The following is a 12,658-nucleotide window of genomic DNA, read 5'->3' on the forward strand; positions in this document are numbered from 1 at the left end:
ACACCGATGAACCCATGAGAAAGGACACTTCTGACATCCTCTTTTGTTTCACGGCACTCGCAGCAGTAATGATGTGGTGTAATGCATTGAGAAGAACAAATATGTTAATGTAAAGTTAAAGGAACAGCTCGGCAAACCACATTTACCTATTCACACAGCTCTTTCTTCTGCCATGAACTTAACATACACTAATGCAGACCTTCCCAAAGTATGGGGCCCGCCCCCTAGGGGGGGCGCAGAGCCATGGCAGGGGGGGCACGGGATGAAAAGGGGGGAAAAAAACAAAACGCTTGGACACTGCTAGCACGGGCGCCTACAGAAACGCAAAGCAGGAGATGAAGCATCGCTGAATGTGTTTCCAAACCAACTTCATTCTAAGCCAAAGACTAGAAAATATGGTGAAGCATATCTTCCCTTTGGCTTCACCTGCACAAGTGCCGAGGTAGGTCTCCCCTGCAGAATTGGTTTTCCCTTTGTTGGGAGCAGCACTGGGCTGTTTAAATCACGGACAAACAGTATCCCACATTCGTGATTTTTAGTTCACAAACACTTCCTGTAATGACTAACTAGATATGGACAGGTCTTTATTCTACCTTGATTACCTTTATGCATAATGATAGCTTTGCTTCTTTGCACTGAATCAAACAGTGTTTCTCTCTGTTTAAAAAGGTCTTATGTTTTAAACCAATCATTGGGTTTTTCATGCAAATTTCTGATAATGCCACAATACGACAACAACTGTAACATCAACGATGAACAAAAACCTTCCCACAACCACCTGGTGATGATCAAGTGGAGCAGTAAAAACATAGTTGAGCTACCATCCATCCGCAAGTGGTCAGTCTTAAGGACAGCTGATAGAAATACAAAGACCTGCAACTTAAGCAACAGCTTTTAAAGAGGGAAGCGGTTGAGCCACTTCAAAGTGTAAACAAGCGTTTGCAGTCAAAACTTGAGCTCTTTTAGATACACTACCAGGGGTGTTCAATGTCCTGGCCGATGCAGTTGAGACCTTCTTTCACAAAAACTTATTGTTACTGACAGGTTGTTGTACTTTCTGTGAAGTAAAGCCATAATAGTTTTGAGCCAACAGAGATTAGGTGGCTGTGTCATCGTTAAAAGCCACATCACACACGCCGCTACACCTAATCTCTCAAAGTCCTTGTCTGCCGTGCTGTTAGAGGGAAATGGAGACTGGGGTTCGCTCTCTGCAGCCAAGAGGATTAACCTGTCAAGCTGGGTTAAAATGATGTGTTGATACAACCATTACTTATAGAAACCCACATTAAGTACTTCCCACCATCGGTAAAATTAATCTTTATAGGTTGCTGGAATTTGTTCATTTCTTTTCCAAACCGACCCATCTATCTCACTCCTGAGGCCAAAACATTTTTAAAGACTCCAGAGACAACACACAGTTCATACAATATGCATTTAAAGATTTTGACTTGGTTCTTTCAACATGTTTCAAGGCAAATCACACAGCAGCAGTCATTTTAAGTTTCTTCTCATATATAGAATGTCTGCTATAGTGATATAGACTGTATGCAGTCATGTTAAGATAAGATATTGGTCTTATCTAAAGTGTTTGGCAAAAAAGGAAAAGAAGCCAGGCTTAAAAAAATACAGTAATTTGTAAATTTAGAATGAGAGCCCTTTACCTATTTAGTCTGAAACCATTCGCCTTCAGTGTACACACAAGCTGTTGCATCAGCCACGGTCTACAAGTCTTGGCACGAGCAAACACACCCCTTTATAGCTAAGTGAGTGAAGTCAATGCTTTAAACTGCTATGTGTTACACAGAAAATTCCTTGAAAGCAAACATTACACGTGTTTCTGTTTTACCCCCCACTCAACATTTGCACAACAGAGGTCCTACCTGCTGTGCATGGCATGGCTCACTTTTTCAAGAAAAAAAATCTCCCTAAACAAACAAGCTCACTTACTGAAAGGTTTCTTAAAGCGGTTCTAGGAAGGTTCCTTGTTTGTCCTCCCTTTTTGAATGAATAGATTTGAAGAAAAACAGACAGAAGAGAGACGAGTGGATGGGTGAGGTGCTCTGGCCCTTTTGTGACTCAGGTAAGACAGGAAGCTTTTAAAAGAGAGGAAGGAGGGCCTCTGTCAGCCAATCAGGATGCGCAGTTTGCTCAGACTCCTCCTTTTTTGATCAGTCATAAGCGGGGTCATAACCCTGATAGCTCACTCCCAATCTCCACCAACACCACCCACTTGGTATGCATACATGTATATACACATCTGACTCAACAAATATAATCGAGGAGAGCACACGGAGAATAAACTATATACACTCACTGAAGGACGGATAGAGCTACACTGTAACGTGGCCAGTTTGATCATCGGCATCGGACTGAAGATACCAGCGTGCACCAACTCCTAAATACCCTCAGCAGCTTCAAGACACGACCACATGACAGGACACATGACCACTTATAAATGGACCTAAATCATACAGATCAAACACAGGTGGTCTGTATGATTTAGGTCACAGAAAACTGCTGTCTGGACTGGTCTCTGACACACACACACACACACACACACACACACACACACACACACACACACACACACACACACACACACACACACACACACACACACAAAATTGCTTGCACATGCAGCAGGCACACAGATGCCCAGACACAGACATACTGTAGGCGACTGTCAGTGTTTTCAGTAGTAGGCCGTGCCACAGGCTGACCAATCAGATGGCTCACTGTCTGGATGTCGGCGTGCCCAAGGTCATGTTTGTGTCAGAGATGGGTTTTTTTTTACTTTGTAATGCAGTTCAAATAGAAGAAAACACACACATGTACAGATCACTTAAGGTAAAAAGACACTATTTTCTTCCTCAGAACATCGGGCACTGAGCTTGTAAATGCTGAACATGAAAAGATATGTTTTAAATATAGACTCCAAATGCTGAACTGCTACAAAGTCTTCGTTTATACGATACTTTACTGTGTTTTAATGTTTAAATAAAATCAGAAAATTTACTTGAGCCCACACGAGCCATTATTAGTCCGCATACTTGGCTGCAAATAAGGACTAGCTGCTGTCCAGTTTGTAGTGAAACTGTGAAAAGTATAACCTAAAATGGGAAACGGGGACAGTTTGCTTTTGAAATATGTCACCTGCAGCTCTGCACAACTTTATCTCTTATCGTCTCAACTTTTTACCATCTCTGTTGCACTTTTTCACGTTTCACTACCACTCGTCTAGTAGTTAGCAAGGCGAGCACAACCTGACAAATCTTGAGCAATGTGTGTGTGAGATCATGTGAGAAACTTCAAAATGTACCAGAGCAAGAAAGCAGTAATAATAATTTCACTTTAAATGCAAGTAAAATCAAATTCATCCCAAAAGTTTGACACAAAGAAGAAAAATGATGAAGCAGAAAAATGCACAGGAGAGACAATTTCTGTGAAAGCTAAACTGTGTGTGTGTGTGTGGGGGGGGGGGGGGGGGGGGGTGTGTCTTCACACACATGCTCGGCTAATCACCTGTGACTAAGCATCAACCCCCGAAGACACAGATTCGGGGGTTGGGAAAGAAACTTCTGAGCCGAGCTGAAAAGCAACTACCAACCAAAGTGTCTGAGGTCAGAGTTTGAGGTCACATGATTAGCACTGCAAACAAAACAAAGACTTGAAGTATCCGTTGGAGGCAAAGACACGTGCTGGCTTCAGCCAATCCATTCAATGATCTGTATCTGCCTCAGTTCCAGCCTACAACTAAAAAAACATAAACCCAAAGGACCAGTCCACCAACTTTGCTCATTTAAAATGAAGGTTTTTAGTAAGAAATATGTGGCTGAAAATATTGCAAAGTTGCTACAAGCATCTACAAATACAGATATTTATCCTTTTTTGAATCTTCCGATTCTTCTTTCTTTTAGGTGTTTTTTTGAGTAATAATAATAAGTTTCAATCCTGGAATTGAAACTTCACTTATTTACTGATAGGTTTGTACAGAACAGGGTGTAAGAGTTCATGTTCTCAGTTCTCTTCTCACTGGGTTCAGTAAAGGTTGATCATTGCTCACGCTGATATCTCTACCCACATTTTGAGCCATTAGCATGTCCCCAGTCAATGTTTTGGGAACACTTTGTCATTTAACTGGCAGAGCCCACCTACTGCTGGTGTTTGCCACCACACTCTGGCTATTCTTAAAGTTTGCTAAAGCGATTGCCTAAATAAGAGCTGAGGTAATCATGTGGTTCTTCCAGATTAGAGAGTACACGTTGTTACTCTCCCGCTTTAACTGCATGTCTGTAGCGGGAGAATAACAAAGTATGTTGAAATCAGGTGGCTGACAAGAGGCCACGAGGGACGTTTCCATCATGGATCGAGGGTTTATTAACCTCCCATTTTGACCAAAACATCGTTGGCACCATCAACTTTAACTTCTCTGTATATCTTTATTGTTAGTGAAGCCCAAACCTCTCAACTCGATGTGACTGGGTGCAAATACCAAACAACTTGCAAGTAAATCATTAGTTGTCCTCTGTCAGCACGTGTTTCTAAGTAAGTGCTATGTACATCATATGATACTTAGCAATTATATTTGTGGAGATCCCTTCAAGATAATCTCAAAAATATTCAATAACACATACATTAAAAATATAAGCTTAATTCAAATGACTAAAGTTACTTTCAACATTTTTTTGTAAACATTCTAAAAGTTAGTGCAAAGTTGTTCTGGCGTGATTACGTCAAAAAGAAGTCACACACGTCACAGTAGCTGCAAATTGCAACCACATTCCTCCACCTGAAACCACAAATTCAATTTAATGAGGCAGTTTGGATGTACAACGGTAGCTGTTAAGGAGAAGTTGAACCAGCTGGTTCATACCTGACACCAGTAGCCTGCCAGCCTCTCTTGGGCTTTAAACAATTAAAATGAACAAAAAGTTATCAGTCAGCAGAAATGGCCGCTAGTTGTTTGCAGGTCAACAGAATGAGTCACTAAGAATCAAACTGTTCTTCTTATGATGCACTTTGCTTTAAAAATTGTGCTACAACCGGCCACAAAACTTCCTGTTAAGAAGCAATTGGGTACCCTGCCACTAGGTGAAGGTAAAGCAATATTCTGGGTAACAGATTAAATAACAAACTGTATGGTGTCATAGAGAGGCGTGAGGCAGGGTACACCCTGGACAGATCGCCAGTCTGTCACAGGGCCACAGGGTGGTAGACATAGTTTATAGAAATCGACATAAATATGGGCCTCATTGTATGTTTACATGCAGCAAACTCTATTTACCTGCATGCATGCATCAATGCTCAACTACTACACTCAGTCAGACACTGACCACCTCCATTGAGTGCATAATAAAAAATTAGAATGCAAGATTTTGCTCAATCAAATAAACATCCATGTAGGAAAGGAGATTTTCATACCTTAATTTTCATTAAGTTATCGTTTAATTATGGTTTACCTGCACATAAGCAACATGCACCAGACAAAAATGCATAAAATGCTGAAACAAAGGTGACTTTGAAAGCTGGATTAGATCACGTAGCCTAAAATACATGCATACAGTTATCTGACAACCTTTTGATATGGTTCCTAAGTACAGTTAACTTGACTTACTAAGTTACCCTGTGAAAAAATGTAATACTAATACTAACACTGGACTAATATGGCACACTTTGGAGATGTCAAAAATGAGTATACTCAATATTTGTTAAATTAGATGTTACTGTTATAAAATCAGTATCATATGACACTTTTATAAGGTGTTACTATTCATAAATGCTAGAAACTAGCCATTTTAACCTATTGGTCGGAGGTTGCTAAGTAACACGATGACACCCGATGAACAAACGCCACATTCCAACCAGAAATATCACCAAGACCTAGAAGAACAGTGTTACTACCTCGGACAATCCCTGCTTTCTAAAACTCGTGAAACTTTTAAAGCACAAAACAGTTTTGCTAACCTTAGGTTTGCTTACACTTTCCAGTCATTTCACAATTGCCAAAACATGAAACCCTATGATAGATGGATGAACAATAAAGTGTTATCTCTAAAGTCTTATCTGTGAAGAGCCATACAGCCAAGACTGGAATCCCCAACGAGAGATCTTGCTATGATTGCAACTCGTTTTGTAAACAGTCTGAATATGTACTGATAACAGCTGAAGCTCACGGAGCTAAAAGTTCTTTTTCATGAGCGCAAAAAATACCAAACTGTCCATTAAACCAGTGAAGTCCATCTGCCTCTGCTGCCTAAGAACAGTGACAGAAATCAAAGCGTTCTGAATCTGCAAAGAATTATGACAGCCTAACCATAGCTACTGGTGAGGCGTGTCATCTGTGGATGGCTTAACATTCACTTGTGTCCCTGCAGCAAGAACTATAACCACATATGAGAGAGTGTGACAGAGGCATGCTCCTTCAGATCATCCAGTTTGTCATTGTTTGCATTTGGGACGAATCATCATGTGTGACATGTGGACGACAACTCCCTCCTCCCTTCTGTAAATTTCCCTTGCTGTTGCGCTGGAATCGAATATCACGTTTTCACATGTTGAGAGCATATGAACAGACTATCCTGGAAGGCTGCGTTCATGCTATTCATATCTAGTTTGAAACTGCTACCATATGGAAGGGTTAGGAATCTATTTCTTGATTTTGATGTTCCATAGAGAAGTTTGATTTTTAATGTTCTGCTTCTGTAGGGTAAAGTAAGCACAGAGGACTGAGTGTTCCCAGAAAAGGTGTGGTGGCTGGTAACTATTTTTTCAACCTCAGTCCTGAGGTATTCCCTCTAGTCTGGAACAAATAATCACATACAACGACTCTCCTGAATAAGGGCAACTTTATACTACATCCAAAGTGCTAGGTTAGCTGGTTAGATAATTCCTCTCAACTGTTTTCCAACATTTTCTGTTCATTTCCCGTTATCGTTTCACAGCGACGGGCTAGATGTGTGAAGGTAAAGAAGAAGACGGGGTTTGAACGCACCTCTGTCATTTCATGCGATCACTGTGACGTATGTGGCCACTGAAAACAACTGCAAACACTTTTTGACGTAGCCAAACCGCACATGGTGTGACCTATTTCTAACATAATATGGAACGGCCCTTATTGCCTGTGACATTTAAGATACCAGTTTGCGTCCACTGTTAGGCGACAGCAGTGTCGGAAGTGAAGGAATGAATCGTTTCATTTATTCAAAAGAAACTGTTACATAAAGATGGAGATTTCTATGACGAATATCAAACAAGTAACACACAAAAAACAACCAAAAAAAAAGCCCATATTGACAAAAAACTTTGACCTTAGACCTAAAGTAAACACCATATTGACCTTTTGGAATAAACCTGGTGTGTCCAAACCTGTTTGTGAACCCTGGAGACTTTCTCTCTCTGTCCATCTTATCAGTTAATATTGATTTGCCAGCTCATGTCTGCTAATAGTGACGACAGCATTTTGTTTTGTAACAATGTGTAATTCTTCACAAGCTCAAGGTTTCACCCTTGACTCTAGCTGGAGGTGTGGATGATGACTTCAGAAGGGGCTAATGGGCCAGAGAAGGGTTTTTGTTTCCTGTTACGTCAAAGGCTCAGTTCTCGGTGTCTTCGGTTTCAGTTTGATTAAAAATAAGCTAAAAGACTAAAACCAGTTCCATCTGTGGTCTTTTCCACCATGAAAAATAACCCGTGGGTGTAATTTGAGAGCTTGGAGCCAGTAACTTTTGTTAGGTCACCTGTATAAAGACGTCACTACCTGATGCACAGAGGAGACAGACTGTTCTCTCAGTAGGAGAACACATTTACAAAATAACCTGCTTCTTTTCATGTTTCTCTAGTTGGCACCATTTTGAACTCTGGATATCTTCATCACGCCATAGTAAGAACTTTCCACATAACAGTCTGCATTTTAAGTTCACTTTAACACAGAACTACTCTGGCTGCTTATGTAAAGCTGACACCTTTGTCCCTAGTAGCTTTATAAAGTGTAATTGAAGCATACAATATTGAATTAGGAGAAACAGAAAAAGAGTCTTTACACTACACAAGCATGAATTCAGGTCACTTTAATTACATTAACTGGGTCTAAGGAAGGAATTGTAGAAGAAAAATGGAGAATATTTTAGTAACCATCAACCCGGTGTTCTCTGATTATTCAGAGGTGCTATGTGGGATATTTAGAGCTACAATCATATCAAGTGCTCTGCACTAATCTCTTGCTAAGGCACTGACTCATAGTTCTGATTCCTGGCAGACAGATAAAAGAAGAAAATATTTAAATATATTACCTCTCTCATGCACAGTGTTGCCTACATGAAACTCGTGTTTACCTTTGCAGGGACTTGCTAACATTAGGTAAACTCAGAGTTACTCTGGGTAAATTATAAATGCTACATTTTTAGGAAAGGCAGAAGTATCTTGGGAAGTCTGTATATTGTCCTTTCTTCAGAGGTTTTAGATGAGAATATTCTAAAACTCTCAAGTCTGCAGGACAAATATGAAGGCAGAGTAAGCATGGGGAGACAGATAGCCTAGCTAAGCCCCCAGTCACACAGGCCTATAGCCAGGTTGTTAACTGCAAGGAAACCACTGATCATGAGGGGAAAATGTACATTCCCCAACAAGTTGCGAGTGGTTGAGAGCAGTCAATGTGATATCACTTGCCCCATTCACACAGGCCTTGAGAGCTGGCAGTCACCTGTCCTGCTGTGTATTCTGCGAATGCTTAGCAAGTGGTTGCACTGTCACTACCATGAAATTGCGTTGCAAAGACGTGTGCAACTATGGATAACAATTAAGGAGGTTTTTGAAGCAGTACTCTTTTTATGACCTGTTTCACCTGGTGAAAGCTAGCAAACTCCAGCAATCACTTGTCAAACGGTCGGGAAATACATGGGTCGACAGGTCTCCAGGGCTATGTGACTGACACCTGATATGCTTGCTAGCTGAAAAAAATAGTTTACGAGTTTCTATCACTCCCTCTCTTTGCCTTCTTTTCCTTTTGTGGTTTTCTCCTTGACATTTACCCCAGGTGTACCACAATCAGTCAACTGAGGAATGCCCCCTAAAACTACAAAAAAACAAAACAAAAAAACCTAATCAGGAATCACACCTTATTCCCTCCACAGGAGTTTTTAAAGTGCTCAAGCAGTTGTGTTGGCAAACATCCCACAGTGCTTAGAGGACACTGAACCCCTGCAGCTGACCCCTGACCACCCTGTTGGCGAGAAAAAGAAAAGGGGTAAATTCCTTCCAAGGTTCTGCTAAGTTTTACATTAGAAAAAAGCTGGATTACTGCATACAGGCAGGTGGTTACCTCAGTGAACAGCCCAGGTTTGTGAATTATGCAATCATTCAGTTCACACATTATACAGTGTATTTACCTTTTCACATTCGCATTGAATGTGCCGACAGCATTCTGGAAAACTGCCAGTTGCTTCTGTGCTTTGTGGCACTGGCTCAATGCATCTTTGTATGATATCCATTCCTTTGAAACTGACACGGCATCTGGCTTGTGGATCATTTGCTCATACTCCAAGTTAGATCAGCCAGTGCAGGCAATATTTCAGCTCCCAGCTGCGCAGCAGGATCTGACCTACATGTGTCATTCAGGTATCCATGGGGTCAGTGAGGAGTAAGGCTTCACGAGCTCCAAGCTCTAACATGTGCAGGAATTTCCTTCCCACCTTTATCTTGGAAAAGCAGTTAAAATAACTGTAATGGCTGCTTTCACAGAGACCTTTACAGTCAGCTGGTGTAAGACTGAAAGGCACTGCACGGATATTAAACATGGAGGTTAGTTTAACCAGCGTGCAGCTGGTGAAATAGTTGGAAACTGCTCAGTTGGTACGTGATCCACAAAACCTTTTCCAAGCTGGAAACACGCTTATGTTATGCTTCTACAATCCTTTGACTCTGACCATACTCTTTAAAAAAAGTTACAGTTTAGGAAGTTGTCAAACTTCATTAAAGTGCACTTCTGCTCAAGAGCTGGAATGACCCACTGCCATTGAGGCAATGGGTCATTTCAAATTTCTTATAAACTTAGGTTACACATTTACTCTGTAGTAATTATTAAAGCTGCAGCAAGGTAATAACTTCTCTTCAATAACTGATAGCCATTATGTCTCCACACAGTCTTTATGACACGAGTGTGTACCACTGCCACCACCACATTCCTCAAAGAAAACACGCCCACATCTAGAAACTTAAATATCCATGTAGGTGGAGTCATACTCAGACCTCTATTATGCAAGTAGGTTGAAAAGAAAAATCTAGGCCTTGGTTTGAAAGTGTACGGTCACTGAGTAGCAACTGGGTATTTTTAGCTTCCAGAATGGCAGTGACAGAACCTTAAGTCACCACTTGAATACGCCCAAGCCTGCAGATTCTCCAGGCTCAATCTAAGTCTTTGTTTTCAGTCCTGTGCTGTCACCTGGCTGTCTGCCACTAAGACCAGTGTTCTCCAATTTCAAACCAAAAGACGCTCAAGAGAGTAAAGTGGAAAGTGAAAAGCATCCCATTATAAAAACCTCACTCTTTACAATCTGTAATCTATTATGATGCCCACAGTCAAAAAAAATGATCTTCCAGGTGGTAACTGAGGGGCACACCATGACAGACAAAGAAAAAGAAAAAAAAACAAAAAGCGTGGACATGAAATCTCGTCAAAATAAACTGAGATTAACCATATAAGCATCTCCATCAAAGCATGGGGACAGTATGAGCTTGTGATTGCAGTCGTAACCTATCTATTAGTCCTCAGAGGGCTTCCTCAAGCCACGCTCCGCGTGCCTCGCTCCGCTGTTACATAAACCACGATCCTTTCTTTCTTTAAGCATCTTCTCCAGCTGCTCACCGCTTCAAAAATCATTACTGGAATTGTATTATATACAGAGAGACTTTATGAGTCACAGAAACTATGGAAAGTGGAAAAAAAGCAGGGAAATGTTAAATAAAAAGCGAGATGAAAATTGGAAACGTTATTAGCCGCCTTTGTGTAGCTTTTTTCCTGCGGTTTCAGTGAACGCGGAAAAGCATGCAAAACACACACAAGCTCCACGCAAAATCCACGTTTGCTGCATGCGATCAACTGGTGGCTCGAGAAACCCTTTTGTTAAGACAATAAATGCTCACACCAAAAAAAAAAAGAAAGAAAGAAAAAAGCGCAATTTTCTCTTATAAATAAAGACACGTTTGGCGCTGTTTATTGACTTCAGGCACCACCCTGCAGGAAGCCTCCGCACACAGACGCTCCTTATCTAAAGACACGCTTTACTGTAGAAAGAAACCCGATAAAAACAAACAAAAAACAAACAAACGAATAAGCATGCATGCAAACCCAAATAAACCCGCGCACAAGTGAGCTCTCTGTCATTATTATTATTTATGATTTGACTTACATGTTCTAATTTTAGTCATTAAACCTCACCACACTGCTTACCAGGCGGGGGGAAGCCCTCCGAGTCAAACTGCCCGCTTCCAGAGTATCAGAAAGGGAGGGTAATGATTAGGCAGCTAATCACAAGAAGGATGGAAAAAAAAAAACTTAAAGTAAAGAGCAGATGTTAATGGAAATGTCGGGGTCTTACCTACTGTGTAAGAGCGGCGCAGGAGGAAGCGGACTACTGGAAACGAGCGCTTCAGACCCTTCCCATTTAACAAGCAAGGACACTGAATGGAAATTTCCATCTGCCATGTGATGATAGCAACTCTTTAAGCGTCGTGTTACACCCACCGCTGCTGGGGGCTCCTTCTTCTCCCAATTACCTCATTTGATTTGAGGATACACTTAAACAGCCCAGAGCTCAGAAAGTGACGGTCTGAGTGGAGTCGCTCAGTCAGTCTTTTACCAGTTTTTCCACCTGAAACAGGCGTTGTAGTCTTAGCCATTTATAATGAGTGTCCAATTTTATGTTTGGGTAGTGTTTAGGATAAATACAGGTTTAATGACAGGGAGTCGTTGTTTACATTCTGGCTGACCACATTGTTGGAGAAAAACAGCTTCACGCTGCCAGTTCAGTGCAATTCACTGCTTTTAAAGCGAGCAGGACCTGGAACGGACTTATCATTTGGGCGTTCCTGTGGTGGTGGCCAAGTTTGAGGAAGCTGCAGTTTACTGTCGCCTTTATTTGCCATGCATTTATTATCCATTGTATTATTTTACTGCCTTGCATTAACTACTTTCCCCCCAAAAGGAATAAATATTACACAAATACACATTAAATCTTAGTGTCGTGAGTTTTAACAGCAGGCATAGAAATCTAAGCCTTTGTGGGATGGATTCAGCAAGGTGTTGGAAATATTGCTGGCAGATTTTGGTGTGACAGCATTACAGAGTTGCTGCAGATCTATCAGTTACACGTTCATGGTGCGACTCTCCCGTGTAACATCCCAAAAGTGCTCTATTAAATTGGGATCTGGTGACTGTGACACTGGTTAGTGCACGTTAGAACAGTGGTCCCCAACCTTTTTTGCGCCACGGACCGGTTTATGCCCGACAATATTTTCACGGACCGGTGTTGTGCCAAAAAGTGATTGTCTGCCAAAAACTGATTTCCGGTATTTGCCAAAAACTGATTGCTCGTATTTAAACTGCTATAAGTAACTTGTTGGGCTATAATATGTGAAACATATGTCAAATGCATCCCTCATGGAT

The 12,658-nt window shown here is 41.2% G+C and overlaps 1 protein-coding gene across 7 annotated transcripts in view; it reads right to left on the reverse strand.

Moving 5' to 3' along the window:
• The window catches only part of slc38a4 (solute carrier family 38 member 4), a 31,631-nt gene extending 19,888 nt beyond the window's left edge, over nt 1-11,743 (reverse strand). For 4 of the 7 annotated variants that reach the window (XM_086270410.1, XM_086270409.1, XM_086270408.1 and 1 more), the window contains exon 1: nt 1,948-2,102. The gene's annotated coding sequence lies outside the window, so the exon portion shown is untranslated. Of the gene's footprint in view, nt 1-1,947; nt 2,103-9,112; nt 9,133-11,443; nt 11,477-11,591 lie in introns of those variants that run through there. The other 3 variants (XM_086270405.1, XM_086270406.1, XM_086270407.1) reach the window with 3 other exon arrangements.
• Nucleotides 11,744-12,658: the final 915 nt, after the last annotated feature.

The sequence above is a fragment of the Aulonocara sp. 'chitande type north' Nkhata Bay genome, linkage group LG17, assembly GCF_057382095.1.
Source record: "Aulonocara sp. 'chitande type north' Nkhata Bay isolate Kocher_YH1m ecotype deep benthic linkage group LG17, A_spYH_male_GT1.1, whole genome shotgun sequence".
Classification (NCBI taxonomy): Eukaryota; Metazoa; Chordata; class Actinopteri; order Cichliformes; family Cichlidae; genus Aulonocara; species Aulonocara sp. 'chitande type north' Nkhata Bay.